This window comes from Taudactylus pleione, unplaced genomic scaffold (assembly GCF_031769625.1).
Source record: "Taudactylus pleione unplaced genomic scaffold, aTauple2 ptg000592l, whole genome shotgun sequence".
NCBI classification, from domain to species: domain Eukaryota; kingdom Metazoa; phylum Chordata; class Amphibia; order Anura; family Myobatrachidae; genus Taudactylus; species Taudactylus pleione.
Window position 1 is genome coordinate 2,484,480 of NW_028284994.1, and position 27,069 is coordinate 2,511,548.

Genomic DNA, 27,069 nt, shown 5'->3' on the forward strand with positions numbered 1-27,069 from the left:
CCCTCACCCAGCACAGTATCCCTCATAGCACAGATTAAAACACATCATCCCTCACCCAGCACAGCTCCCCTCATAGCACAGATTATGGCATAGCATCCCTCATTCAGCACAGCACCCATCACAGCACACATTATAGTACAGCATCCCCCACCCAGCACAGCACCCCTCATAGCACAGATTAAAGTATAGCACCTATGGATACCTCTAAATCTCTAGTAGCTTTTTAATGCTGCAAGTCCCTAAATAAATAATTGGTGCCCAGCCCAATTGTGGTTCCAAAGCACAAAAGTTATATTATTCAACAAAAAAAAGAATACGTGGTTTGATCTAGACAATGAGAGCAAATAACAATTATAATACAAGGTACAGCCAATCCATACATATGCGCCCTGGATCCAGGTCCCAGCCGATCAGTCCTGATGTCTGCAGTCATTAAATGCGGTCTACAGTCACATCATCAGCTATCTCTCTGACAACTTCATCTTCGATCTTCTTCAATCTGGCTTTCTCCCACTTCACTTCACTGAATCTGCCCAGGCCAAATTAACCAATGACCTGTTTGCAGCCAAATCCAGGGGCCGTTTCTCTCTGCTCATCCTCCTGGACCTCTCTGCAGCCCTCTATACCATGGCTCATACTCTCCTCCTCCGCACCCTTCAGACCTTTGGCATCTCTAACACCATCCATGCCTGATTCACCTCTTATATCACCAACCGCTCCTTCTCTGTGTCTGCCTCTGGCTCCACCTCCCACCCTTCCCATTGGTGTCCCACAAGGTTCTGTCCTGGGCCTGCTGCTCTTCTCCTTGTCCACCCCTACACTAGGAGAACTCATCAGCTCATTTGGACTCCAATACCACCTCTGTGCCAATGACATGCAACTATACCTCTCCTCTCCAGAGCTCTCCCCTTCTGTCCTCTCTCAGGTATCCAGCTGCCTCTCCACAATCTCTTCCTGGATGTACAAGTGCTCTCTGAAGCTCAACAGACAAAACCGAACTCATCATCTTTCCCCCTAAAAGAGTCTCAACTCCAACCAATCTCACTGTCACTGTTGACAACAACATCATCTCCCCTGTCCCCCAACTTTGCTGTTTGGGTGTCAGCCTTTACTCCAAACTCTCATTTACCCCCCACATTCAATCTCTGGCTCAATGCTGTCGGTTCCAGCTATGCAACATCGCTCACATTAGGCCTTTCCTCTCCCAGAATGCTACCAAACTGATTATTCATACATTAATCATTTCTTTGCTTGACTACTGCAACCTTCTCCTTACTGGCCTCCCATATTGCCATCTTGCCCCCCTCCAGTCTGTTCTCAATGCTGCAGCTAGACTTATCTTCCTCTCCCGCCATTCCACTTCTGCTTCTCCTCTCTGCCAAAACCTGCACTGACTCCCATTCCCCTACAGAATCCTCACTTTCACATACAAGGCCCTCTCTAACTCTACTGCTCCCTACATCTCCAACCTCATCTCCTTAAACACTCCCTCCCGCTCACTCCGGTCTGCCAATGACTGTTACCTCTTCTCCACCCTGGTTACTTGATATCTTGCTTGTGTCCAAGATTTTGCCCGTGCAACCCTCCTCCACTGGAATGAGCTTCCTCACTCGATCAGGCTCTCCCCAACCTTGCAGAGCTTCAAACATGCACTGAAAACCCACCTGTTCACCAAAGCATACCCTTCCACCACATAACCATGTTACTAGGCCTCTATCACTCCCACCTCAGCTGTCTCTGCCTTGCTTACTTCCTGCACTCAGGTCTCCCTCTACACACTTATACCTCAAGTCATCTGTCTGTCTCCCATCTCCCTTAGATTGTAAGCTCCTAGGAGCAGGGTCCTCCTCCCCACTGTCTCACAGTCTTCTTCTTTAGCACTTCTATGACAGCCTTCACCTTCAGAGTTGTACTGTGTATGGAGAATTGTGTTGCTAATTGTTACTTGTGTTCTGTTTATATTTTGGTTACTGTATTGCAATGTAATGTTCTGTGTACCCTTTACTGTTTGTGTGGCGCCCTATAAATAAATTATAATAATAAAAATAATAATTAAATGGGTAATGACTGAGGACAAGCCCATGGATGCAATTATATATACTCTTACAAGAAGTGGCAACACAATAGGGACAGACAAACACTGTTTCATTGGCACTTGTTCCAGGTTGATCTTCATATTGGACAATTCATATGGTGTCATTTGGGGTATGGCATGATCTTGCAGCTGTTCCTTTGTGTAGTCTTCCCGCCAGAGAACTGGTATAAACTAGTTAAGACACTTCATACAAAGTTGCAATAACTAACCAATATCTCTCTATGATCAATAATTTGAGAACACAAGATGTGACTTCCTTGTTGATAGAACTGGAAGCCTGCAAACAAACAGGGCATCAGTGCAATACTAAACATGACATGTTCACAGTGTTCTATACCTTAAATATCAAATACATGCATTTAATATCATAACCAATATCTTTAATATGAACCATATTGTGCAGGAACCTTTTATGAGTGTAAATCTGTATATATGTTTGTGGTCGCTAAAGTGTGTCTGCATATTAAACTAAGTAAATGCTCCTCAATATGTATATACATCATTAAGACCATGCGCGTCCATGTGTACTTAAATGAGTGTATATGCAATCATCAATGTGTGTATATTTACGATTATATGTGAGTATACATTGTGCATCTACACACAGCACAAAAAGATGCTCAGTGTGTAGGGAATCTGTACGTCACAAACATGTGCTGTATGTGTTTATATTAACAATAGCAACGGTGTGTATGTGTGTATGCATAAAAGTGTCTATGTGTTCGCATGTGGGTACACATGGGATCATCTATGTGTATGCATCTATACATATGTGCTTCACTGAATTTAGGTGTGGGGAATGCAATTGTGTGCATTGGATTGCATTGACCCAGAGCATTGTCCAATTTGCTCTTCAATAAACCATTGACGTTGAGATCATCAGATAATAATTTGCAGGTGATCACAACCAATTATTGGACTTCAATAGTCCACCCTTTGATAATAAACATAAACTATCACCTTTTGTTCTTGACTTATTTAACCAGACATAACAAATGATTATTCTAATGTTCTAAATGGTGTTACACTCATTGGTCACTGAACCATTAATAAGATGCTTCAAGGAAGGTAAAAGAACCCTTTTACACCATCCGTAGATCTATGGGGATCATTGGTAGGATGTGGGATCTCATCAAATGGAGTTGGGGGACTTGAGGTTACCTTATCTAGGATGTCCTATAGAACATTTACAATACATCTTTGTTATATCTGATTACTTATTCACAGTTTATTGTCTGATGGTACACTCTAGTTCAGGATTGTAATGCAGTTCTTTATTAATCTTAGTATCCATATCACCACTTTTCACCACCATCATGATTTCATTCTTACTAGTTACCCTGGTGTTACCTTTTCCAAACTTCAGCACAGCAAGAACATATTTAACACTATGGCCTATTACTAAAATGACAATCAGTATGAGAATAAGGAGCTTACCTACACTAGCAACCATCTCCTGTTCCCACTCTCCCAGACTGGCAAACCATTTGACAGGGTTTAACCATGAGAACCATTTATTAATAAAAAGAATAATAATAATAATAATAATATTATTATTATTATTATTATTATTATTATTATTATTATTATTATTATTATTAGTAGTAGTAGTAGTAGTAGTAGTAGTAGTAGTAGTAGTAGTAGTAGTAGTATTGTTTATGTATATGGCACCACAAGTGTTCCGCAGCACCTTACTAGGTACATAACCAAAAAAAAGACACAATATAATGAAGGAAAAGGCCATGGATAATATACATTGATACATTGGTGGCCATAACACCCAATTAAGCAACAAAGCATAAGCACCAAGTGTTAGGTGTCCAAGTGATGAGTAAGAAGTAGATGAACATAAATAAGGAGAAGCACAAGAGAGTAGAGGGCCTTGCTCACAAGAGCTTACATTCTCAAGGGGAGGAGCAGACAGATGGGCATGATATAGATGGGGAAGACAGGGAGGAGGGAGCATGTAGTAGCAAGATAGGATGAGAGCTGGAAAGCATTGATGAAGTAGTGGGTCTTGAGAGCCCGTTTGAAGGACTGAAGAGAGGTGGAGAGTCTGATGGGGAGAGGGAGAGAGTTCCAGAGGTGGGGAGCAGCACGGGCAAAGTCTTGGAGGTGGGAGTGGGAGGAAGTAATTAGTTGGCATGAGAGGCAGCATGCATTTGTTGAATGAAGAGGGCAGACAAGAGAGTGAAGGGAGACAAGGTCAGAGATGTAAATGGGAGAGGAGTGTGTGAGGGCTTTGTAAGCGAGTGTGAGAACCTTGAATTGGGATCTGAAGGGGAAGGGGAGTCAGTGGAGGGCTTGTAAGAGGGGGGCAGCAGATGTAGAGCATTTGGAGAGAAAGATGAGTCAAGCGGCAGCATTGAGGACAGACTGGAGAGGAGAGAGATGGGAGTTGGGGAAGCCAGATAGTAGAAGGTTACAATAATCCAATCTGGAGATGACCAGTGAGTGTACTATGGTCTTAGTAGCATCCTGGGTGAGAAAAGGTCTGATCCTGGAAATATTTTAAAGATGGAAATGACAGGACTGTGAGAGGTTCTGGACATGTGGTTTGCATGAGAGGGAGGAGTCCAAGGTAACTTCAAGACAGCGCACTTTGCGCTAGAGGAGATAGTTGTGCCTTCAATTGATAGAGAAATAGTGGAAGTTGAGGTTATATGGGAGGGTGGGAAGATGATCATCTCAGTCTTAGAGATATTAAGTTTAAGAAATCACTGGGACATCCAGGAAGATATAGCAAAAAACAGTTGGAGGTACAAGTGAGGAGAGTGGGAGAGATGTCAGGGGAGGAAAAGTAGATCTGAGTGTCATCAGCATAGAGATAAAAATGGAGGTCAAAAGAGCTGATGAGTTCACCTAGAGAGGATGTATAGCAGGAGAAAAGGAGAGGTCCAAGAACAGAACCTTGGGGAACACCCACTGTGAGAGGATGTAGTGAGGAGGAAAAGCCATGAGAGGAGACAGAGAAGGATTGATCAGAGAGGTAGGAGGATAGCCAGGAGAGGGCAGTGTCACATAGACCAAGGGAGTGAAGGATTTGCAGCAGGGAAGGGTGATCAACAGTGCCAAAAGCAGTAGAAAGGTCAAGGAGAATGAGTAAAAGTAGTGGCCTTTGGATTGGTAGCAAGGAGGTCATTGCTGACTTTAGTGATGGCAGTTTCTGTGGAGTGGAGAGAATGGAAGCCAGACTGAAAAGAGTCAAGGAGGGAGTGGGAGGAAAGAAAGGTGGTAAGGCGGTTGTAAACAATATGCTCAAGGAGTTTGGATGCAAAAGGGAGGAGAGAGATGGGTCAGTAGCTGGTTAGAGTGTTAGGATCAAGAGTAGGTTTTTCAAGAATGGTGGAGACAAGGGCATATTTGAATGCAGCAGGGACAGTGCCAGATGAGATGGAGAGATTGAGGAGGTGGGCAAGGTGGGAACAGGCACAAGGAGAGAGGTAGCGGATGAGACGTGAAGGGATATGGTGAAGGAGGGAGGTGGAAGGTGGGGAGGACTGGATGAGGGCCATGACTTCCTCTCCAGATACAGGGTAGATGCATGTCAGCATAAATAAAATGGAAGGGGAGAGATGACCTGGGAAAGGAGGAGGTGTAGTGCTGGAGGACTGGTGGTATATGATATCCAGATGTATGGAGTCAATTTTAGATGTGAAGTAGGAAGCAAAGTCAAGGGCAGAGAGCAAGGAGGGAAGGCGAGGAGGGGGTGGGCAGAGAAGGGAGTTCAGGGTGGTGAAGAGACGCTGTGGAGTTGATGACTGGGAGGAGATGAGGTGCTTGAAATATGACTGTTTTGCAGATATCTGGTGCATTTGGAATGCCAGGATTGAAGTGTGGATCTGTGATGGTGAGTAGTGATAGTCGGAGCAACAGAGTCAAGAGCAGAAGTTAGGGAGGCATTGTAAAGGGAAGCAGTTTGTTCAGGGAAGGAGAGAGAGAGCAAAGGAGAGAGAAGCGAGTCAAGTAGGGAAGAAAAAGATACGGTGAGATGGAAAAGTTAAAAGAGAGAAGGTGATGGTCAGAGAGGGGGAAGAAGGAATTGGAATAATCAGAAATATCACAACGGTGAGTAAAGACCAGATCAAGTGAATGCCCACTCACATGGGAGGATGAGGAGGTCCATTGGGATAGATCAAATGAGGATGTGAGGGTAAGGAGTTTTGAAGCAGAGAATTCAGTGGGGATATCAATTGGAATATTGAAGTCACCTACGTTAATGGTGGGAAGGTCTGAGCAGAGAAAGTGAGGGAGCCAGGAAGCAAAGTTGTCAAGGAATTTGGAGGGAGGGCCAGGGGGGATGGAAAATAATAGCTACTCGCAGGTGTACTGGTTGGAAAAGACATATAGCAGGAGCCTCAAATGTATAGAATGTAAGGGATGGTTCAGGGGGTATAAGTTGGTAGGTGTAACCAGGGGACAGAAGTATGCCAACACCACCACCATGGCGACCCCCAAGGCCGAGGGGTGTGAGAGAAGGTGAGGCCCCCAGAGGAGAGAGCTGCAGCAGAAGTGGTTTCAGAAGGTGAAATCCAGGTTTCAGTAATGGCTAGGAGATGCGGTCATGAGAGGGAACCAGTTTATTACAGACCGATCTGGCATTCCAGAGGGCACAGGATAAAGGGACAGTGTTTGTGGGAGAGATGTGAATTAGATTTTCAGGATTACTGTATTGAGTATGTGAGATTGTGTGGGCACCAATGTTGGGAAGGGAACCTCAGGGTGGCAAGTAGAGGGGGAGCTTAACGAGATGTGTATGTAGGTGGGATGAGGTGTCATGGAGAGTAGGGTTGGAGGAGGGATTAGCAGTGGGTAGTAAGATCATGGTGAGGTAGAAGAGAATGCAATTGTAGTAGTGGGAGAGGAGAGGGAGGAAGGCAGACAGAGGAGGGGAGATAAGGGTAGAAGGTGAAGGAGGCAAGGGGAAAAGGATAAAGGTGGAAGAAGGGGGCAGAGCAGAGGATTAGGTAGACACTGAGTGAGGGTGGATGAGGAAGAAAACATGGCCATGGTGAGGCAGAGGTGGTTAAGTGGAGGAAAACTGGAAGAAGGAATAAAAAATTAGTAAGTGACAGTGGTGGAGATTTGCAGAAAATCATGTGAGTATACAGTGGATAAAAGGTCTGCAAAATAACCAAAGTATGTTATTGAGAGGAGTAAAAGTTGAGATTTAATAAGTGGAGAAAATTAATGTTAAAGTAAACTGTTATAAGCTAGATTACATGTGGCAGGGCATAGGACTCAGGTAACAAGACATTATTTCTAAGAAGAAAACTGAAATTGGTACAGAATACAGTGAGCTTTGAGATATTGTGTAATCAGAGAGCTAGGACAAAGTTTAGCAAGTATAATGTTAAGTTCTTACAATGAGCAAGCAGAATCCAGTGAAAAATGTCCTGGAAATGCTGACATCCGATGTTTGTATTGAAAGAAGTAGTTTTTGAACTCTCATTTCATGATGTTAGTTTGTCCAAATGTTGTTCAGACTTCTGGTGGAGTTTGCGTGTTATACTTCTGTTTGACTTCAGTTTAATGGCGGTATAACAGCACAATTATGTTTAAATTGCACTTTTCATTTTGCACTTCTATATCGAGCACTACTGCAATATAGAGGCTCTTAAGTACTGAGACCTAGCATGTGTATACAATCACTACAAACAAATCCCAATCCCCACCCACTCGATGGCTAGCAATAAAATTAATTAAACAGACAAGCAACCAATACCAAAGAGCTAAGAACTGAATCTATACAGCTATAAAACTAAGAAAAAAAAACATATGCTTGATATGTTTGGCAGCAATGCTGGTATGGATTTACCCAGTAATCAATAGATTATTGCAGACAGCAAGATAAAGTTGCAGCAATTCCTGGTATGGATTTACCCAGTAATCAATAGATTATTGCAGACAGCAAGATAAAGTTGCAGCAATGCCTGGTATGGATTTAACCAGTAATCAATAGATTATTGCAGATAGCAAGATAAAGTTGCAGCAATGCCTGGTATGGATTTACCCAGTAATCAATAGATTATTGCAAACAGCAAGATCAAGTTGCAGCAATGAGTGGCATGGATTTACCCAGTAATCAATACATTATTGCAGATAGCTAGATCAAGTTGCAGCAATGCCTGGTTTGGATTTACCTGCAGGATAAAATTAAATGTTCAGGTCACTTCACAATCGATGTCAGCAGAAGATAAAAACTACTAACGGCGGTATAACGGCAAAATTGTGTTTAAATTGAACTTTTAATTTCGCACTTCAATATTGAGCACTACAGCCAGGCTTCTACAGCCATATAGAGGCTCTTAAGTACTCCGCCTTTACATCTGTCTCATACACAGACATATTATGGTCCTTCCAAAATTCCCATTTTAACTGTAGGATTTCATCCATTTTCCGGTCAATCACCTCGCTGGGGTTGCTAGCATTACTAGTGATGTATCTACAACACATGACACCGAATTTGGTGGCCAGAGTCACACTATGTCCACCAGTAATGAATGTTAAATAATTTAACACTAACCTATGCTGTATCAAATCCTTTTTATAAGCTTGTAGCTCCTTACCAGTATATCTGAAGGTGTCATTATACATTTCAGTGATGTTATCTATCAATTTGGCCAGATCTTTAATGTATCTAAAGTTTAATCTTCCCCTAGCTGTCCTAGTGGGGTCTAATTCTACTAAGATTTGGAACCCAGTTGTCTCAGTAATCAATTGTGTGGCTTTGTCTTCTTCACCTGGTATTACATTTCTTTTATCACAATGTTCATACTGAGTGTGTATATATGGACGTGGAGCAGATCTATGGATATTAATCATTTCATCATGTGTAAGCGTCATAATCTCTGGAATCACTCTCCCAATATAACTTAATCCCTCAGAACTCGGAGAGAGCCACTTGTACACTTTTCTTCCACATATAAAATAAACAATTTAGTTGGAAAGGTACTAGTCCAAGATTATGTTGTCCTTGAGGCATGTGAGAACACACCCAACATTTGGTCAGGTTTAAAACCTTATCCACTAAGGAATGGTAATCCTCTAAAGGATGCTCATCCAAATACTGATTATTATTTTGACTGGCAGTGTCGGATGCAATTTTCATCAATTAGGGATCCACAGTGTTCACAAATACAATATTCTTCAGACAATAATCCCTCACACTGCCTCCGAGTTTCATGGTTAACAGATCTCTTATTAATTACTGTACTAAGTTTGGTCAGATACCATCCTTGTGACTGTATTGCTCCTTCCCCCGACTTCACTCCATCGACATCACCCTTGACCTCCTACTCTGTAATCTGCCCTCCGCCACAGGAACAGGAAATCCTGAAACAAACTAGGATGAGAAGAACCCTAGAAGGAAATAGAAAAACCAACCCAACCCGCAATTCCATTGATGGAATATTGATCTGCAAATTTCTATAGCTCAGGTGCTCCACTGCAGCCTCTAACTCTCCCGGAACAGGATCGCAATGGACAGGTCCATGTTATCTGTATCGACTCCACCTTGTATCTCCTTGGGGTGGCTAACCTTTCTGCAGTGAGTGGAATGAACCCACATATCTCTCTATGCTACTTTCAATGATGTTGTACTTGTCAGTAAAACTTGATATGGACCTTCCCACAGATCAATCAAACAACCTGAACATAAGAAATTTTGAATCATAACAAATTCTCCAGGTTTAATGTCATGACAGTTTGTTTCTGACATTTCAGTTGACAACAATTTAAATTTCTCCTGCTGCTGCTTCAGCTGCTGACTCATTTTTATAAGATATTTCACCGTAATCTCATTATTACTTTTTAAATCATCGTGTGCATTTATTATTAAATGTAGTTGTTTCCCAAACAATATCTAGGGGGACAGATTAAGAGGAGGTCTAGGAGTGGTTTTAATGCTATGTAGGACTAGCGGTAAGGCTTCTGGCCATCCTAGTCATGTCTCAGCCATGATTTTACTCAATTTATTTTTAATTGTGCCATTTACCCTCTCCACCTTGCCACTGGATTGCGGTCGATAGGGGGTGTGAAGCATACTATTAATAGCCATAAGCATACACATGTTCTGGAAAACATCAACAGTGAAATGAGTACCCCTATCACTTTCAATGATCCTTGGGATACAGTATCTGCATGCAAATTCCTGAACAATCTTTTTAGCAGTAAATGCAGTAGTATTAGTGGCAGCTGGATATGCCTCTACCCAATTACAAAAAACATCAGTACAAACTAATGCATACTTCAGATTCCTGCAAGGTGGTAATTGGATGAAATCAATTTGTATTACCTGAAAAGGTCCATCTGGGATGTGGGATGGCTCAGAGGGTATTGTCTTTCCAACATTCTTCCTCAAGCAAGTCAGACAAGACATTGCTATCTTTCCAGCTTGAGAAGAAAAACCTGGTGCACACCAATATGCTTTGACTATCCTGCACATACCTCCTTTTCCCAGGTGAGTCAGACCATATTCTGCCTCTGTCAAGCTTGGGTAATATGCCTTGGGAGCAACATGCCTACCTTGTCCATCTCTACAGAGTCCAGAGGACTAATGGATACATCCATTTGATCTCCAGACTGCCTTTTCTTGAATGGAACACAAATTTTACATCTCAATTCATTTCCGCAAGTCAATTGGTTGAAAAACCATCATTTGATTAACTGGCATATTTTTTCATTAACCTGCTGCCCATTTGGCAGCTTTGTCTGCCCTGTCATTGCCCAGTGACACCGGATCTTCCTCAAATGTGTGGGCTTTACACTTAATGATGGCTACTACCTTTGGTTTTTGAATTGCTGTCAACAGTCATTTTATGTGATATGAGTGTGCTACTGGTGTTCCCTCTGCAGTCATAAAATTTCTAAGATGCCATAGGGCATGAAATCATGCACTACCCCAAAGGCATACCTGGAGTCAGTGAAGATATTAGCTAACTTACCTTCCACCAGCTCACTTGCTCTCCTCAATGCCACCAGCTCAGCCACCTGTGCAGAATGAGGTGGACGAAGGGGTTCGGCTTCTACAACATCCTCGTCATTTACAACAGCATAACCTGTACATAATTCACCTGTGTCTGTTTGCTATGACAACTCCCATCTGTGTAAAACATCAACTCTGCACTTTCTAATGGTGTATCACATATATCAGATCTTGTAGTAAAAGTCTGACCCAAATACTCCTTACAATCATGTGTATCCGTATACCTGCAAAACTCACCTTCATCCAGAGACTCTGGTGTATTTCTGGAAATTTCCTGCATTCTTGGGATCTTTTTGAGCTCCCTGGTTAGGTGGTCCCTGTTTCCTTACTTTACAGTCCCTAATTAGGTGTCCCTTCTGGTTGCAGTTATAACACCTTCATGGTTGGTATGGTTTGAGAGGTTGTTGTGGTTACCTGGGTGCATTAGGTAGGCCCATAACCATGGCCATGATTATGCCAAAACCTCTTTTATTATTTGCAAAATTATATTGCAAAATGTATTATTATATACAATGAGTAATGTTGGAGTTGTGTATCTGTAATTCTTTTTTGTATGTTTGCAACAATAGTTTCCACAGATAGCACCTCCCATTATATATATATATATATATATATATACAGGGTGTGCAGTCAAGGGCCCCCTTTCCAAATAGTCTGCAGCCCTCTTGTGAAATAATCTTCTGCAAACTCACTTTCCTTCTGCTTAATTGTAAAAATGTTACTCCAGTTAACTTCTGCTGGAAAATATACAGCCAATTGGGTGATTATGTGGGTTATGTTGTCCTTTGTTGATTACTTTCGTCAGTTGAGGGACTATCTCCATTCAATACACAAGCCATGATAAACTTTTTCACATCGGCATTGTGTGGAAGACAGGCCCGTAATACCACTCGCCAATCTTTATTGGTTGGCTTATGAGCATTACCTAAATCCTTTACAAATCTTTGGCATTTAGCTAACTCTTTTCTAGGGTCAGGGAAATCTCTCATTATGGAATGTAACTCTGCTCTCGTCCATGGACAATGCATTGCTACATCCCATGTGGTCAGTACACCATTTGCATCTGGATTCCCATTGGGAACTGTTATTGTCTGGATGGGATGGATGCCTACCACATCGCTACTTTTGGCCTTGCGACCTGATGGAGGGTTCAGCCTACTACTACTACATATTGTATTAACAACTTCCACTACTGTTACAGCGGGTGTTAACACTTCATGTACTACCACTGATGGGGCCACTTCTGCTTTGGGCAGTGGTGGAGCCACCACTACCCCTGGCATAGGTGGAGCCATCACTGCTGCTGGCACTGGTGGTGCCACTTCCTGTACTTGTAATGGTGGAAAATTTAACCTCTGGATAGCATGGCAAATGGCAGACATAACAACAGATTCATCATCTGCATTATAAACATTTCCCTTATAGTTACTCAGGATCGTGTACAAGTTACTTATTACATCTTTATGATTTTTGAGATTGGCTGCACCTTCACCTTCATCCGCGTAGGGCGGAGGAGGTGCGCATGCACTACTGACATTACCTTTGGCAACGCTACCTTGTCGTGTGTGCCTGCTCCCTTACGGCACACCCACAATGCTATTTAGCATTGCATGAGCGCTTCCCTGCATCGTGCACGCTACACAAGTTTGCACCGCTTGCACACCACTAAGCCACGTATTCCCCTCATGCTGCCACAACTTCAAGAAATCATTATACTTTACTCTTTTCTTCAGGGATTTCACCACACAGATGCTATCCCTAACATTGTTCAATATCTCCATATCAAAACTGCCAATTTTAGGAAATAGTTTCCCACACTTTCTCGTCATCTTAACCCATACATCACAGTATGTAGTTGCATATCCACCATACTTTGTATAAATTATATGCTGTGCCGAACCTGTCAGCCCTTCCAAGTGCAGCACATCGTCGACCATTCCCAAGGACTGCTTAGTGCCCAACTGGGGAAACCTCTAAACAGCTTAGGTAATGTGGACTGGTGAACGATTCCAAGAGCTACATTCATGCACTCCTTCCCATTGTGCACAACCAGCCCGATAAGCAAAATGAAAAGCGTGCACAACGAGGAGCAAAATTATGCCTATGCAACTATCCTGCCTTCTGGATAGGGAACACACAGTACCCCTAACCACTAGGGAACACACAGTACCCCTAGACTATGGGAACACACAGTACTCCACAACAAATCCCTTTTTGAGTACTTTCCACTGCTAGCATTTAAGAGTTCCAATAACCCTTACCCTTTTCAGTGATTTCTTCCACCACAACTCAGTTCACAATAATGGTCTGCACTAACCGTGCGGTTCAATCACAATGCCCAGCAACCCAAACTGATCATTGAATTTTGCAATCACACTGAGAGACAATTTTCGAAAATCTCCTTGTTTTCTTAAAGGTACAAAATCACTGTCCTTGCTGCAATATACCTGCTATGTGTACAATGTAGACCTAACCTTAGGGAACACTCAGTATCCCTATCAATAGGGAACACACAGTGCCCCTATTCTCAATATATGTCTATCATGCACCTTTTCTACAAAGAAAATAAATTAAACTTTCTCCCAGATATGGCAGTATGATTAAGTAACTTAAGACAATGTAATCACATTATCAATACAACAATGCAATCAAAACAATTTGTTTGAACACGTGGAGCAATACCGGAAACACGTATATGCTATTGTGCTAATCGCACTCTAGCATTGAGACAAATATGAAAGTAACTGATTTTTCTCTCCCGTCGCCAGATTCCTAGCCAATGCTCCTTGAAATCACAAAATAACGGGTCTCAGTTTCACAACACTAGATGGTGCATATTTGAACACATTGTGTTCCTTCCTGCGTTATGGCGCCATCCACCCTTTGTTGAAAGACCGGGGACCGAGCAATACTGTGTAATTTCTTGGTAGCTTGATTTCACTATGAGCCCCCAATCTATGGATACCTCTAAATCACTAGTCACTTTTTAGCGCTGCAAGTCGCTAAAGAAATAATTGCTGTCCAGCCCAATTGTGGTTCCAAAGCACAAAAGTTATATTATGCAACAAAAGAAATAATACGCACTTTGATCTAGACAATGAGCGCAAATAACAATTATAATACAAGGTACAGCCAATACATATGCATGCGCCCCGGATCCAGGTCCCAGCCGATCTGTCCTGATGTCTGCAGTCATTAAATGGGTAACAACTGAGGACAAGCCCATGGACGCAATTACATATACTCTTACAAGAAGTGGCAACAAAATAGGTACAGACAAACACTGTTTCAATGGCTCTAGTTCCAGGTTGATCTTCTCATTGGATAGTTCATATGGTTTCATTAGGGGTATGGCTTGATCTTGCAGCTGTTCCTTTGTGTAGTCTTCCTGCCAGAGAACTGGTATAAACTAGCTAAGACACTTCATACAAGGTTGCAATAACTAACCAATATCTCTCTATGATCCATAATTTGAGAACACTTCCTTGTTGATAGAACCGGAAGCCTGCAAACAAACAGGGCATCAGTGCAATACTAAACATAATATGTCCACAGTGTTCTATACCTTAATTATCAAATACATGCATTTCATATCATAACCAATATCTTTAATATGAACCATACTGCTGCTTTGGTTTTTATTTGCACAGCCGTTTAAATCTGCTATGTAATTCACTACTACTGCACCCAGCATATTGATTAGACTGTATTTCACATTGTTTTAAAATCTGTATCAAGGCAGGAAATGACTCTGTATATGTGTTGGTATATAGTCCTCTCACCATTTGTTTATTTTACTGATGACCCTTTGTTGTGTGAGGAGGGTCTTAGGGGGTGGGGGTGGAGTAATTGAGGACACCTGGCTTGAGTCATACTTATTTGTCACTACTAGGCTGCCATAGCCGGGGCTGCTATAACATCAGTGCCTAGATTTGAAGTGCATAGTTTAAAATGTAAATAGAACATTTAAGTTAAAACTGGAGTTATTCAGGAGTTAAACAGGAGGAGAACAGAAGGAGAATTTAATAGATCAGCAAATCCTGCTTTTAAGGACTGTTTTTACGTGCCACCACACTTCCAACATTCCTATGGACTGTGCCTGCACCTGGATCTCCAATGCTGCCCACATCCCTTGTGATCTCCCCATGCAATCTGCTTATCCACTTCAACTGTACCTTACCAAACCACGCAGCAAGATGACCTCTCAAATGGTCCTTGGCTGTGGCCCCCTAATCATGAGGCTTGGTGCAATTTTGCTGTACTCATATATATATATTTTTTCCCCTAAGTTTAGAGTAACCTTTCCATAGATGTTAGACTACTGTATCCCTTGTATCCAGCCAATCTGTGTCACCCATGTTTGTCTTCCCCCTCCCCTTTAGAATGTAAGCTCTCACGAGCAGGGCCCCCTTCCCTCATGTTCTTCTTCTTCACTTAATTATATTCTAATTCACAACAGCACCCAACTCTTGGTTACAGACACCATGCTGCTTATCTAAGTGTTATGCAGCAATGTATAAATCATGTATCTGTCCTGCATTGTTTGTACTGGTAATATCTGTTTTCTTGTGTGCTTATTCATTTATGTACCGTGTAAGGTGCTGCGGGACCCTTGTGGCACCATATAAATAAAGGATAATAATAATAATATTGTGCAGGAAACTTTTATGAGTGTAAATATGTATATATGTTTGTGGTTGCTAATGTGCTTCTGCATATTAAACTAAGTAAATGCTCCTCAATATGTATATACATCAGTAAGCCCACGCACGTCCACGTTTACTTAAATGAGTGAATATGCAATCATCAATGTGGGTATATTTACGAATATATGTGAGCATGCATTGTGCATCTACACACATTTATGCTGATTTTTTATGTCATGTTTTTATTTATATACCACCTGTATTGATGTATGTTTATTTTTCATATGCTGGTTTCTAGATATATTTTGTTTCAATTTTATTTCCAACCTATTTTTATGCTATCATATTATTAAATGTGACCCCCTATATATATTTACATTTTTTACATCATTGGGTTTATTTCATCTTACATATCAATTAGCACCCCTGTCACACAAGCCACATGCCACATGTGTCCACTACAGCCCCCTTTGTCACTCCAGCCACCTGCCCTGTGTGTCCCCTCTTTCACTAAAAGCACATGTCATGTGTGTTCCCTCTGTCCATTACTTTTAATTACCTTTCTCCCCTCTCCCCCTCTAGAAAGTGCCTGTCAGCCTTCCACAGTCTCACTAATCACTACTCACTACAAAGACGTCCTCCTCCATGAACTGCTGCTTTGCTCCTCCACTGCTCTTCTGTTACTGAAAAAGGAGCGAGCGTGAATGTGCGGCGTGACATCATGACGTCACATTGCGCTCGTATATTGTTTGACTTTCCAAGGCATGTGAGGCGGAGCTTATAGGAAGGCTTGCCCTGCCTCCTCATCTCGGTCTGGGCCAGTGGTGGTGAGGAAAGTGCTGCCGGGTCACAGGAGGTGCCTGGACTCCGGCCTTCCCCCCCACAGCTGCACATGTCTTGCCCGGCTGCAGTGGAATGATGTCACGATGCGGCCACGTCATGGTGTAATTCCTCAATGATGTTGCCATTTAAGAAGCAGTGCAGTGCCGCCCGGGAGGCAGTGCTGCAGGGCGGGCCAGCGGACATCTAGACCGGCCCATCTGGCCATCGGCCCTTCTGGCATTTACCAGAATTGCCCGATGGCCAGTCCGGCCATGGTACTGGGTGTGGACGGCCTGCCAGTTATTGATGTTTTCTACCATGGTCCATGAGGGAGGAAAGTTAGTGGTGAATGGGCCCTCTTGTGTGTCCCCCCCTGATGCAGCCCTGCTGGTGTTTAAGGGCTTCTGCAGTTTGAACATGGGCCAAGGGCAGTGGGTGATAAGATATGGGAAGGTAATATATAAGTCCTCTTCATATGTCTCTCCCAGGTGTTGATGAGACCTACTGCAAGGCAAACAGTTTAATTCACCTAATGATCTTCACCATTGACCCCTCCAATTGGCATGTGCGTTTTGCTGCACCAGGTGAACAGGTCATGGTCCCTGGGGTAGGTCCTAGAGAAAACATGGAGTTAGATATGGGAGGACTACATAAGCACTGACATGGTTGTATGAATTGTTAGAATAGATCCAGAAACCAATGATTCTAAGGTACTTTGTATATCGATATGCTAGTAGCTAGGATAACCTGCACTTGATTTGAGACACAAAATAGCGATGATAACATGTACTTGATATGAGATACTGAATAGCGATGGTAAGCTGCACTTGATATGAACACTGAGAAGTGATGGCAAACTAAACTTGATATGAGATGCTGAGTAGAGGTGATAATCAGCACTTGATGTGAGGCGCTGAGCAGTGGTAATAATAAGCACTTGATAGCTATTTTGAACTGCAATCTCACAGCTGTACAGGTAAGTCAAGTCAGTTATCACTGCCCTGGAAAAGAACATTGTACCCTCTACCTAACTATGGATGTGATGTAGTTATTAGTATGCCGGACAAGGTGCCAGTGGTTTAAATGCCAATGGTTCAAGCCCGAAATACATACACCTATCCTAATCCCAATGCCAAGATGCTGACAGGTGCCATCTCGAACGAGGTAAGTCCAGGGCATCTTAGGAGTTAGCCACAGGGGGAGAGGAGGGTTTAAGTTTAGGCACCCCCGGGGGACTAAGCATTAGGCACCACCCTGGGAGTATTAGGTTTGGGCACCACCAAGAGAGGGTTAGGGGGGATAGGGGAGGATTAGGATACTAACCAACCAGTATTGGGATCTTCTCCTATCGGGTTTCCAATGTCAGGATTTGAACCGGTGGCTGAACAGCCATCAGTATTTAAATCACATTCCTTATGGATACGTGGGCAAGTTGCACTATTCAAACAAAAGACTACATGACCATGACAGCCTCTGGTTAGGTGTGTCATCCTCACCAGCAGCACCAGCAGTATTAGAAGCATCATCATCATAATCTTCATTATGTCAGCACAGAAGTGCTTGCCTCATTCACAGGCAAGCTATTTTATGTATTGCTGGCTTCACAATACAAACCAGTGTAAACTTGTTGCATAACCTTTAGAATCTTGAATTCAAATGGTCCACCAAACTTAAACTCTCTTCTGTATTTCTCATATCTGATGTCAAAACCAATATTGTGCATGAAATTGGAATGGTCAATTTAAACACATTCCACGCTTTGCCCAAACAGCAATGTGGTTCAATATTTCCTCAAAAAGGAGAGGTTTGTGCAGTAGATGCTCTCCATGACCCATAAAATTTCTCTGCATTTTTGGCAATCTGCAGTGGTCTTTAGAAAATTGTGCCATATGCAAAAAAATTGACTTGCCTTATAGTACATTCAACTAAATTAAGAAGTATTAATTAGTAATTTTACTTTGAGCGGAATTCAATTGTTTTTAGTCCTCTTCACACATTGGTCAGGTGTATCTGTTTTATGTGGATGAACACAACATCTTTGGGCATGATCGACATGAAGTCAGCATCAATTGAATAGCTCCCGGCAACCTCCCATCACTTTAGAAGGGAGCACTAAAACAATTGTAAAAAGAACTACACATTTAACCATGATATATGTAAAGGGGGTGGAGATGTTGCCTAACTGCAGCAGACTGGAAAATCATTTTAGTTGTTTGCAACCAACTAAAGCCATTTGAAAGTTTAACAAATTAAGTGAGTTCTGAAGCTACCAGTCTGAGTCGTTGTACCCCTAATTAAAGCATTAATCAAAGTTGAAGGAGGATATGATGAAAGCAAGTTATTCTGAAAAGTGTCTGTGGACGAGTAGATCAATGTCTTCATTTCTATCACAATGACCCAAGGATGTGCAAGATCTTGCTTAATGATGACTACACTTTTTCAACCATACTTGATCCTGATTTAAGACCTATGGCCCTCATTCAGAGCCGTACGCTCTGAGCAGAGCGCACGCTCTGAATGAGGGCCGGGCTCCATTTTCATGGAGCGTCCTCCTGGACGCTCGTATAGCTGTGGGTCACCACCCACAGGCTATACGAGCGTGCTTTGTGATGGCCGCGATGGTCGAGACCATCGCGACCATCGAAATTGCGAGCCGGAGCCTGCAGTTGAGGTTTTCAACCGCAAGCTCCGGAGTGATTTTGGCTCTATCAGAGCCAAAATCACTCCCACTGACATCACTAGTGATGTCAGTGGGCCGGCTTCTGACGGGTGGCGTTCCCATGGGAACGCCCCCGTCAGGGAGGCACGCCCCCGGCACGCCCACCAAAGGGGGCGTGCTGTCAATCAACATTGACAGCATGCCCCCTTTGATCGGACACAACGAGCGAAGGACTTTCCTTCGCTCGTCGCGTCTGGCGCATGCGCACGACGGAGCTCCCTCCATCGTGCGCATGCTCAGTGCATAACATCGACCCACTTGCGAGCGGACAGCCGCTCGCGAGTGGGTCTGAATCAGGCCCTATGTCATCTAAGTTATTCCAATTGACCCAGATCTTAAGACAGACAGATATCCTTGTGAGAAACTTGAAGGTCCAAGTATTAAGTACCACATGCATCTACTAGTGCTACTATTACTACTAGTGCTGCTATTTATTATTAGGAATAATAATGCCACGAAAAAAGCAAACTTTTTTTTCACAGAGGTTCATAGATAAGGAATAAAAGCTTGTAATATATGGGAAGGTTTAAATAAAATCCCCAATTTTGCCAGTGACATCTCTACCACATCTAATTATGATATAGTGTCATTTTGTAGAATAATGGAAGAATAATTAAATTATAATACACAAATTAACATCACAGCATATCTGACAGTGCTCCGGAGCCTGGTTCCTATTTATTGGGTGCAGCTATGCTGGTCCCCCGAGTCTAAGTTATGGGCACTGTAGTAAGGTGTCCACCATTTTGGCCAGTGGCCCTCTCCCAATCTGCTACAGGGACTACTGACAGCTCTCCCTCAGCTACTTGTACCAGCATCCTTTCTTCCTCATACAGCTGCAAGTGGCTGTAAATTTAGATGGCTGCAGCTCCCATAGGCATTCTCATCAATTTGGTTGGAATTTAAAGAAATTCCACATTTGGCCCCAAATTAGAAGGTCACCTATAAGAAGGAGGCTTTAGGCATTATGTAAGTATTAGGCTTATATCCAGTACTCCAGTGTCTGTTCAGTTAAAGATCCCAGTCCTCCTTGCTGACCAGCAGGCCATCTCCCCATCTGCGGGAAGGACCTTTTTCCTCTCCCCAGCCACTTGCACTTCTTCTTCTTCTTATCACTGCTGTTGGTGGCTTTATTTCTGGGCAGCTGTATATACAACTCTGGTTAAAATTTTAAGTGATAGTTGCACCCAACATGAAATTGTATTTGATGCCAAATTTGAATCTCAGCATCTTTTTAGTTAGAGCCCACAGTGTAAACCCTTCAATCAGATCAGTCTTTCTGGCATTTATCCTCGTCTGCTCCTTTGGTACTGTTTCTTGTGACGTCTTGGTTCTGAATATTCTACTGACCTGGTTATACCCCCCAGGTGCCGCATTGACTCTCTGGTTATGACCAAGTGTCTTTTAACTAGATACAATAAGCCTCACTGCATCTATTTCTGCTTCCCTTCAGCTTATCTACCTTCAGTTCCTGCAGAGTCCACCAGACCATACATTCTGAACCCAGACTTAGGGCTGTGACCTTAATATCAGTCACAGTAAAGCCAAACACTCCTTGCAGGGGTTCCTAGGAAGATTTCCAAATGTTAGACCCTGTGCCTCTATTCTGGTTAATTGCCAATCCTACAAGTACAGTTAGCATCAATATGACCCTATGAGATTTTTGAGTATACACTGTCCCTGAAACATGCTGCTTTTAACCTCTCTGTGAAAAAACTCCTAGAATACCTGCTTAGTAGAGTGGAGAGAAAGAATGCAACCCAAAATTTTGAGACCCTTATTCAATGGGTTGATGCTATCAAGCTGTTTTGGCACATTCTGCACCACCGCTACATGTCCATTTCAAGCTGCAGGAGCCTCATCTCAGCTGTTTATACCTAAGCACCTGAAGTTTGATGAGGACCCCAAACATTGTCAAGTTTTTTTGACCTAGTTTTCAATACAAAATTAAATACAGGCCAATAACTTATAGATGGAAAGAATAAAGGTGGCTTACATCATCTCTTTGTTGTTAGGGCAGGCTTTGTCTTGGCTTATCCCTTGTGGGAAAGAAACACCCTCTGTTGCACATTAGTGCAAACTTCCTTGATGCTTTTAAAAAGGTTTTCAAAGAGCCAAGATAAATGATGTCTGCAGCCTCTGCAATTTAGCATGTGAAATGGGGAACCCAATGTGTGCATTTTATTTTTGCTGCATAATAAAACTGGTTGAGGCCAGTTGCACAAACCTGTAGATTTGTGTGATCTCTCGTAGTGCCATCTACCCCAGGAGATATTGCCATTTCCCTGACCCTGTTACAATCACCTTATCATCAATTGTCCCCAGCATGCAGGAAATGGGAAAAGCCTAGCTGATCAAGGGGTGGTTAGTTCAGGTTCAGCTGAAAGAGGTTGCCCAATAACAATATTCAATTGAAGTTTTCTTACTGTTGACTAAATTTTCAAACACACTGATAGCTTTCTTGGGTTCCAGTGCAAATGGAAATGTCATTACAGCACAAAAAGGTAAAGTGCTTGGAATGCCTGCCATGCCTTTTCAGTTTCCTAAGTATAATTGGGGAAAAAGAAGCAACATTTCTACTAGAACCAATTATCATCAGACCCAAAATTTGACCATGCAGGTTGGTGCTCTCCAAAGAGAGCAAATATCCTTCTTCATGATTCCAATGGCTATAAACCCAATTTTTGGGGGCATTTACTAGCTAGTGCTCCCACCCTTGATTGGAGTAAACTATAAATGCTTTCTAAGAGACTTTATTGCCATCAAAAATGCTTGCAATGAAATTTGCCTCCACAACAGATTATTCTGAATGCCACCTTCAGTCAAGTTAACCTGTTGCCTATTCCTTACCATTCCTTAACTGATGTGTTCAGAAAGAAAGCTGCAGAGATCCTAAAGATGGACCTAGCTGATTTGTTGCTTATAGTGCAGTGAGTTGCGCCATGCATGGGGCAAGATACCTTCCTGCCATCAGGGATGCACAATAGCATTTCCATTCAATCCTATGGAGACCACACTCCCACGAATGAGGACATGTGAGTGGATCGCCATAAGTTTGAAGGCAGATGCACTCCCATGATAAGGGATACGCCATAGCATAGCGTGACACATATTGCAAGTCGAGGGCACGTTTGTGCTGCAATCAGTAACAAACTAGCTGGGTGCATCTGTACCTGCCCACCAAGACTGGGATTGTCTGATTGATTTATTACCTATGGTAGGATAATGCCTTCTTGAAGATAAGTCTTCCCCTTGTCACTTATTGAGACTGAGGCAGGAAGTGGAGTATATAAAATAAAATGTCATAAAGGCCTTTATCTAAGAATCTAAGTCACCTGCAGGAGATGGGATCTTTTACATCAAAGTGAATGATGGGGATCTCAGAACCTGCCAACAGAAGTGTATTCGCACATCATTGCTGCAGTTGCGACAAACAGCCACCCAGGTGTGGTGTGACATTGCCAGTGCTGGGAATCTTCTTTGCCAAAAATGCATCTCAGTTGCAATGCAATGCACCTAGGACACATCAGGAGACTGCGCTAATATGCTTTGGCTTTTTACCACACTTAGTTACTTTTTTATACAGACTCAGTTGCACACAGATATACAAGTGTTACATATAAAACAATTCAGTGCAGTCTTTTGGTATGCCCTAGTTCATCACAATGTGGCTAGGATTCATTTTTAGCAAATAAAAATTACAAAAAGACACCCATTGTTAGCAGAGTTGCATGGGCCCATGCCAGTCATTTTGCACCACATAGCATATTGAGTCTAGATGTATGAGAAAATATCTAAAGATTACTGTAGAATAATTGCCATCATGGTGAATTACTGGTATCATATACACTTAATTTATGAGCTCTTTGATCCCATTAAGGGACCAGGATTTAAAATTGATAAGTATAACATCAGGGACAAGTGGAAGATGGTATTTAACACCCATGATAGGCATTCCTAATATTTGTTTGTGCCATTTGGATTTTGTAATACACCAGCAATCTTCCAAAATATGTGAACAGCATTTTCAGAGATCCCCTACATAAATATGTAATGGTCTACCAAAACAACATTGTATTATTTTCCAAGGATTTGACTTCTCATTGTAAGCCAGTCTTATACCAACTTTATTGCAAGTTGGAAACATGCATCTTCAAGCAGGAGAATATTTTATTCCTAGGATACATAATCTCTGTTACCAAATTTCAGATGGATCCTGATAAGCTGTCCACCATAGCCAATTTTCCCCATACTTTAGAGTTAAAAGTGATTCAACAATTCTTAAGATTCTGGTATTTTTAAAGGAATTTCATCAGAAAATATTCAGAGGTAGTTGCTCCCATCACAGTTCTAACCAGAAAATGTCACAGAATCCCAAAGATTGAGAACACATTCACTGAACCATTCAGAGATATGGCACCATATAACATATCTATGACTATTCAGAAACAGAGTACCTGGAAGCTCAGCACAAAGCTCTAACTTCAGCATGAAGCGACATTGTGCTGGCAATGGAGGCCAGAGGGGAATGGAATTTAAAGGGAAAGATCCCCAGGGATTGGATGTTGTGATCAGCTGGTCTTAGAGCAGTGCTCTGAGTGTAGGAAGAGCATAAGATGACAGAGTCCAACATGGCTGCCACCATACTTTAGTTTAAGAGGGAACTCTGGGGTGCAGCTTGTGTGCTATCATGCTGCGAGGACAAGCTGTGAGCAAGGGGCTGTGGATAGCTACAGTATCTCCATACTTAGTGACAGGACACTAAGTGGATGGGGCAGGAGCACACAGGCAGACCTCAGCACCAGCCTGGAGTGATGTGCAGCTTGAGTACACCTCCTTGCTATCCGGGAGTAATGCACAGTACAAGCAGACCGCAGCACTAGCCTGGACAGATACTGGAGAGGTAAGAAAGTGGTTTTTAAGGGCTTGAACATGACACAACCAAATCAATACCAAACTTTCTTATAAAGGATACCTCTATTGGTTGTATTTGGGGCTTTCATTTCTCAAAAAGATGCAGCTGGGAAAAGAAAACTCCCATGGTATATTTTCCTGCAAGTTTTCAAATCCTGAGATGAATTAATGATTAAAATAGCTTTACTGAAATGGATACACCTGTTAAATTGTTAAAATTCCTTACCATGTTCTTCAATGATCATAATAACTGTGTTATACTGTACTATACATCTAAACAGCTCACTGTTTGAACTATCTCAAGGCCAGAAAGTCATTTTACTTCAGTCATTTCAATCTTGTCATCACATGTAACCATGGAAACAAAAATATAAATTCTTATATATTGTCTCATGCATTCTATACCACCAAGAAAAATAATCATTATGAAGCTAAACCTATTCTAAATTGTGCTTGCTTCCTTTCAGTGACAAAAAAAATTAAAAATACCTCCTAGAAAGTTATTTTTTCAGCTGAGATTTGTCCATATTTGCAGCAATGGGCACATGGATCAAGTTTTACTGGGAATGCAGAAGAGAATGAAGACCTGATTCAAAGTAAAATCTGCTGGCCATCAGTGCATTGGTATGTAACATATTTTGTGACAGCTTGTTCTAGCTCCTCATAATATCCAACATCAGATTCCAATTGAGACCTTGCATCATCTTCCTACTTCCAATTATCCATAGGCACATATATACATGGACTTTTATTCTGAACTAGCCTCCTGTCAAAGAGGTTCAATACCACCTAGGTAATAGTAAAACTGTTTTTTAAAGCAGCTCAGTTTGTATCCTTGCAGGGATTTGCCTCAGCTTCCAATTTAACCCATACCTATATTAAAGAAATCTCTAGGTTGCATGGATTTTCTGAAAACATAATTTCAAATTGGGGACAAAGTTAATATCCAAGTTATAAAGGGCTCTCTGCAAATATCTCAACATCAAGTTAAACTTTTCAGCAGCATACATCCACAAAGTAATAAAAAATGGAATGTGTAACCCAAGGCCTAATGAAATTTATCAGAATATATGTCTATTTCACTGTTGCTCTGTGCTGATTTTGCCCATATTAACATATTCCATTAGGCTTCATACTATTCTCTATTCTTCTTACAGAATGGTTACCATTGTTATTTGCCAGAATTTAATTCCTATCACAATAGTAGACACTAGACATTTTATAATGTGTGGTGCCAGTTCCAGAGCTTCATCACAAATTGTGTTCTGTTTCTTTACACAAATTGTGTTCTGTTTCTTTGTCACTCTGTCTCATGACCAATAGTTAGGCCAGTGATTCCCAATATCATTGCCATGGCTATCTTGGGTGCTGTCACTGGGCAGTATATGTACTGTATGAAAGTGGGGATGGTGGCACAGAGCTGTGAGGGGTGGAGTGGCTGTGATTAATGGATAGAGAGCTGTCACTGTAAAGCATTAGGCAGACTCAGGATTCAGTGTCTGTTTCTTTACAGTGACAACTTTCCCCCTGATCATTGCATGAATGGTGCTCTACAATGTAGTGAATTGTGGGAGATCAGACAGGAGATGTCTGGTCTAATCTGAGGAGTGATCATGCAGAACTGCATTGATTATCATAACTAAAGGTAAGTAAGAGTAGAACATAGAGAGAGGGACAAATGGAGAGATAAGGAGATTGGAAAGGGAGCAACATGAAAGGGGCAAATGAAGAGACATGGAAGGGGCAAATGGAGATAGATACAGTTGGCAAATGGACAAACATGGTTGGAGCAATGGAAGAAAGACAGAGAGGGCAATGAGAGACACATGGAGAAGTCAATAGGAGTGAAACAGAGAGGATAATTGGAGAGAGACAGAGGTGGTAATGAGAGAGAAGGGTTCATGGGAGAGAGATGGATGAGGCAAAAGGAGAGAGATGGAAAAGGCAATGGGAGAGACATGGAGGGTGCTTTGGGACAGTCTTAGAGGGGACAATGGGAGAAAGACAGAGGGGGAAATGGGAGAGAGAGATATAGGGGCAATGGTCTTGAATAGTACAGTTTTTCACTTTTTGTTCTTTATTTTTTTAAAACTTATTGTTATTTTGACCCAGCTACTAAAAAAATGGGTGTGCTAGGTATTTATTAGGAGTTCCTTGAAAAAATTATGGAGACCTTGAACTGAGAAAGTTTTGGACCCACTGAGTTATGCAGTAGAGTTTGCTTGCTTTCTCTTTTATTATTATTATTATTATTATTATTATTATTATTATTATTATTATTATTATTATTATTATCCTTTATTTATATGGCACCACGTGTTCCGCAGTGCCTTACAAAGTATATAAACAAATAATTGAATGAGTAAACCAGTGACATACAGTATAGTACAATAGAGGAGAAGGACATGGTTTATCGAATAGCTGAATTAGAAATCATAACACTCAAACTATACAGCAGGGAATAATCAATCAAGTGTTAGATGTCCTTTTGGGGATTAAGTAGAGGAAAGTATAAGATGAATCACATGAAGGAAGAGGGCCATGCTCGTGAGAGCTTACATTTTCTTATGATTTAACCATTTTTTTTATTTATCAACATCAGATTATTTTTTTTAAATAAATATGAAGGAAATTGCTGATGAAATATATTACTTATAATAGTGGTAATTTGGTAACAATAAATGCAACCATAATTTTTTTTTGTATGTTCTTGAGTAAACCATAAGGTTACTGTTAAAAATAAAATGTTTGCAACTCTTACATTAAGCAGAAATCACTTTAATACTGCTCTGAACATCGGTAAAAAAAGGGTAAGCATATGTTATATATATAGAATAAAAAGGATACTAACTATAAACAACTTGATATCAAGACAAGGCATTTTAAT

At 41.7% G+C, this 27,069-nt stretch overlaps 1 protein-coding gene across 1 annotated transcript in view; it reads right to left on the reverse strand.

Moving 5' to 3' along the window:
* Positions 1-27,069, reverse strand: part of LOC148481203 (vomeronasal type-2 receptor 26-like) — a 173,549-nt gene that overhangs the window by 88,134 nt on the left and 58,346 nt on the right. The window lies entirely within an intron of this gene.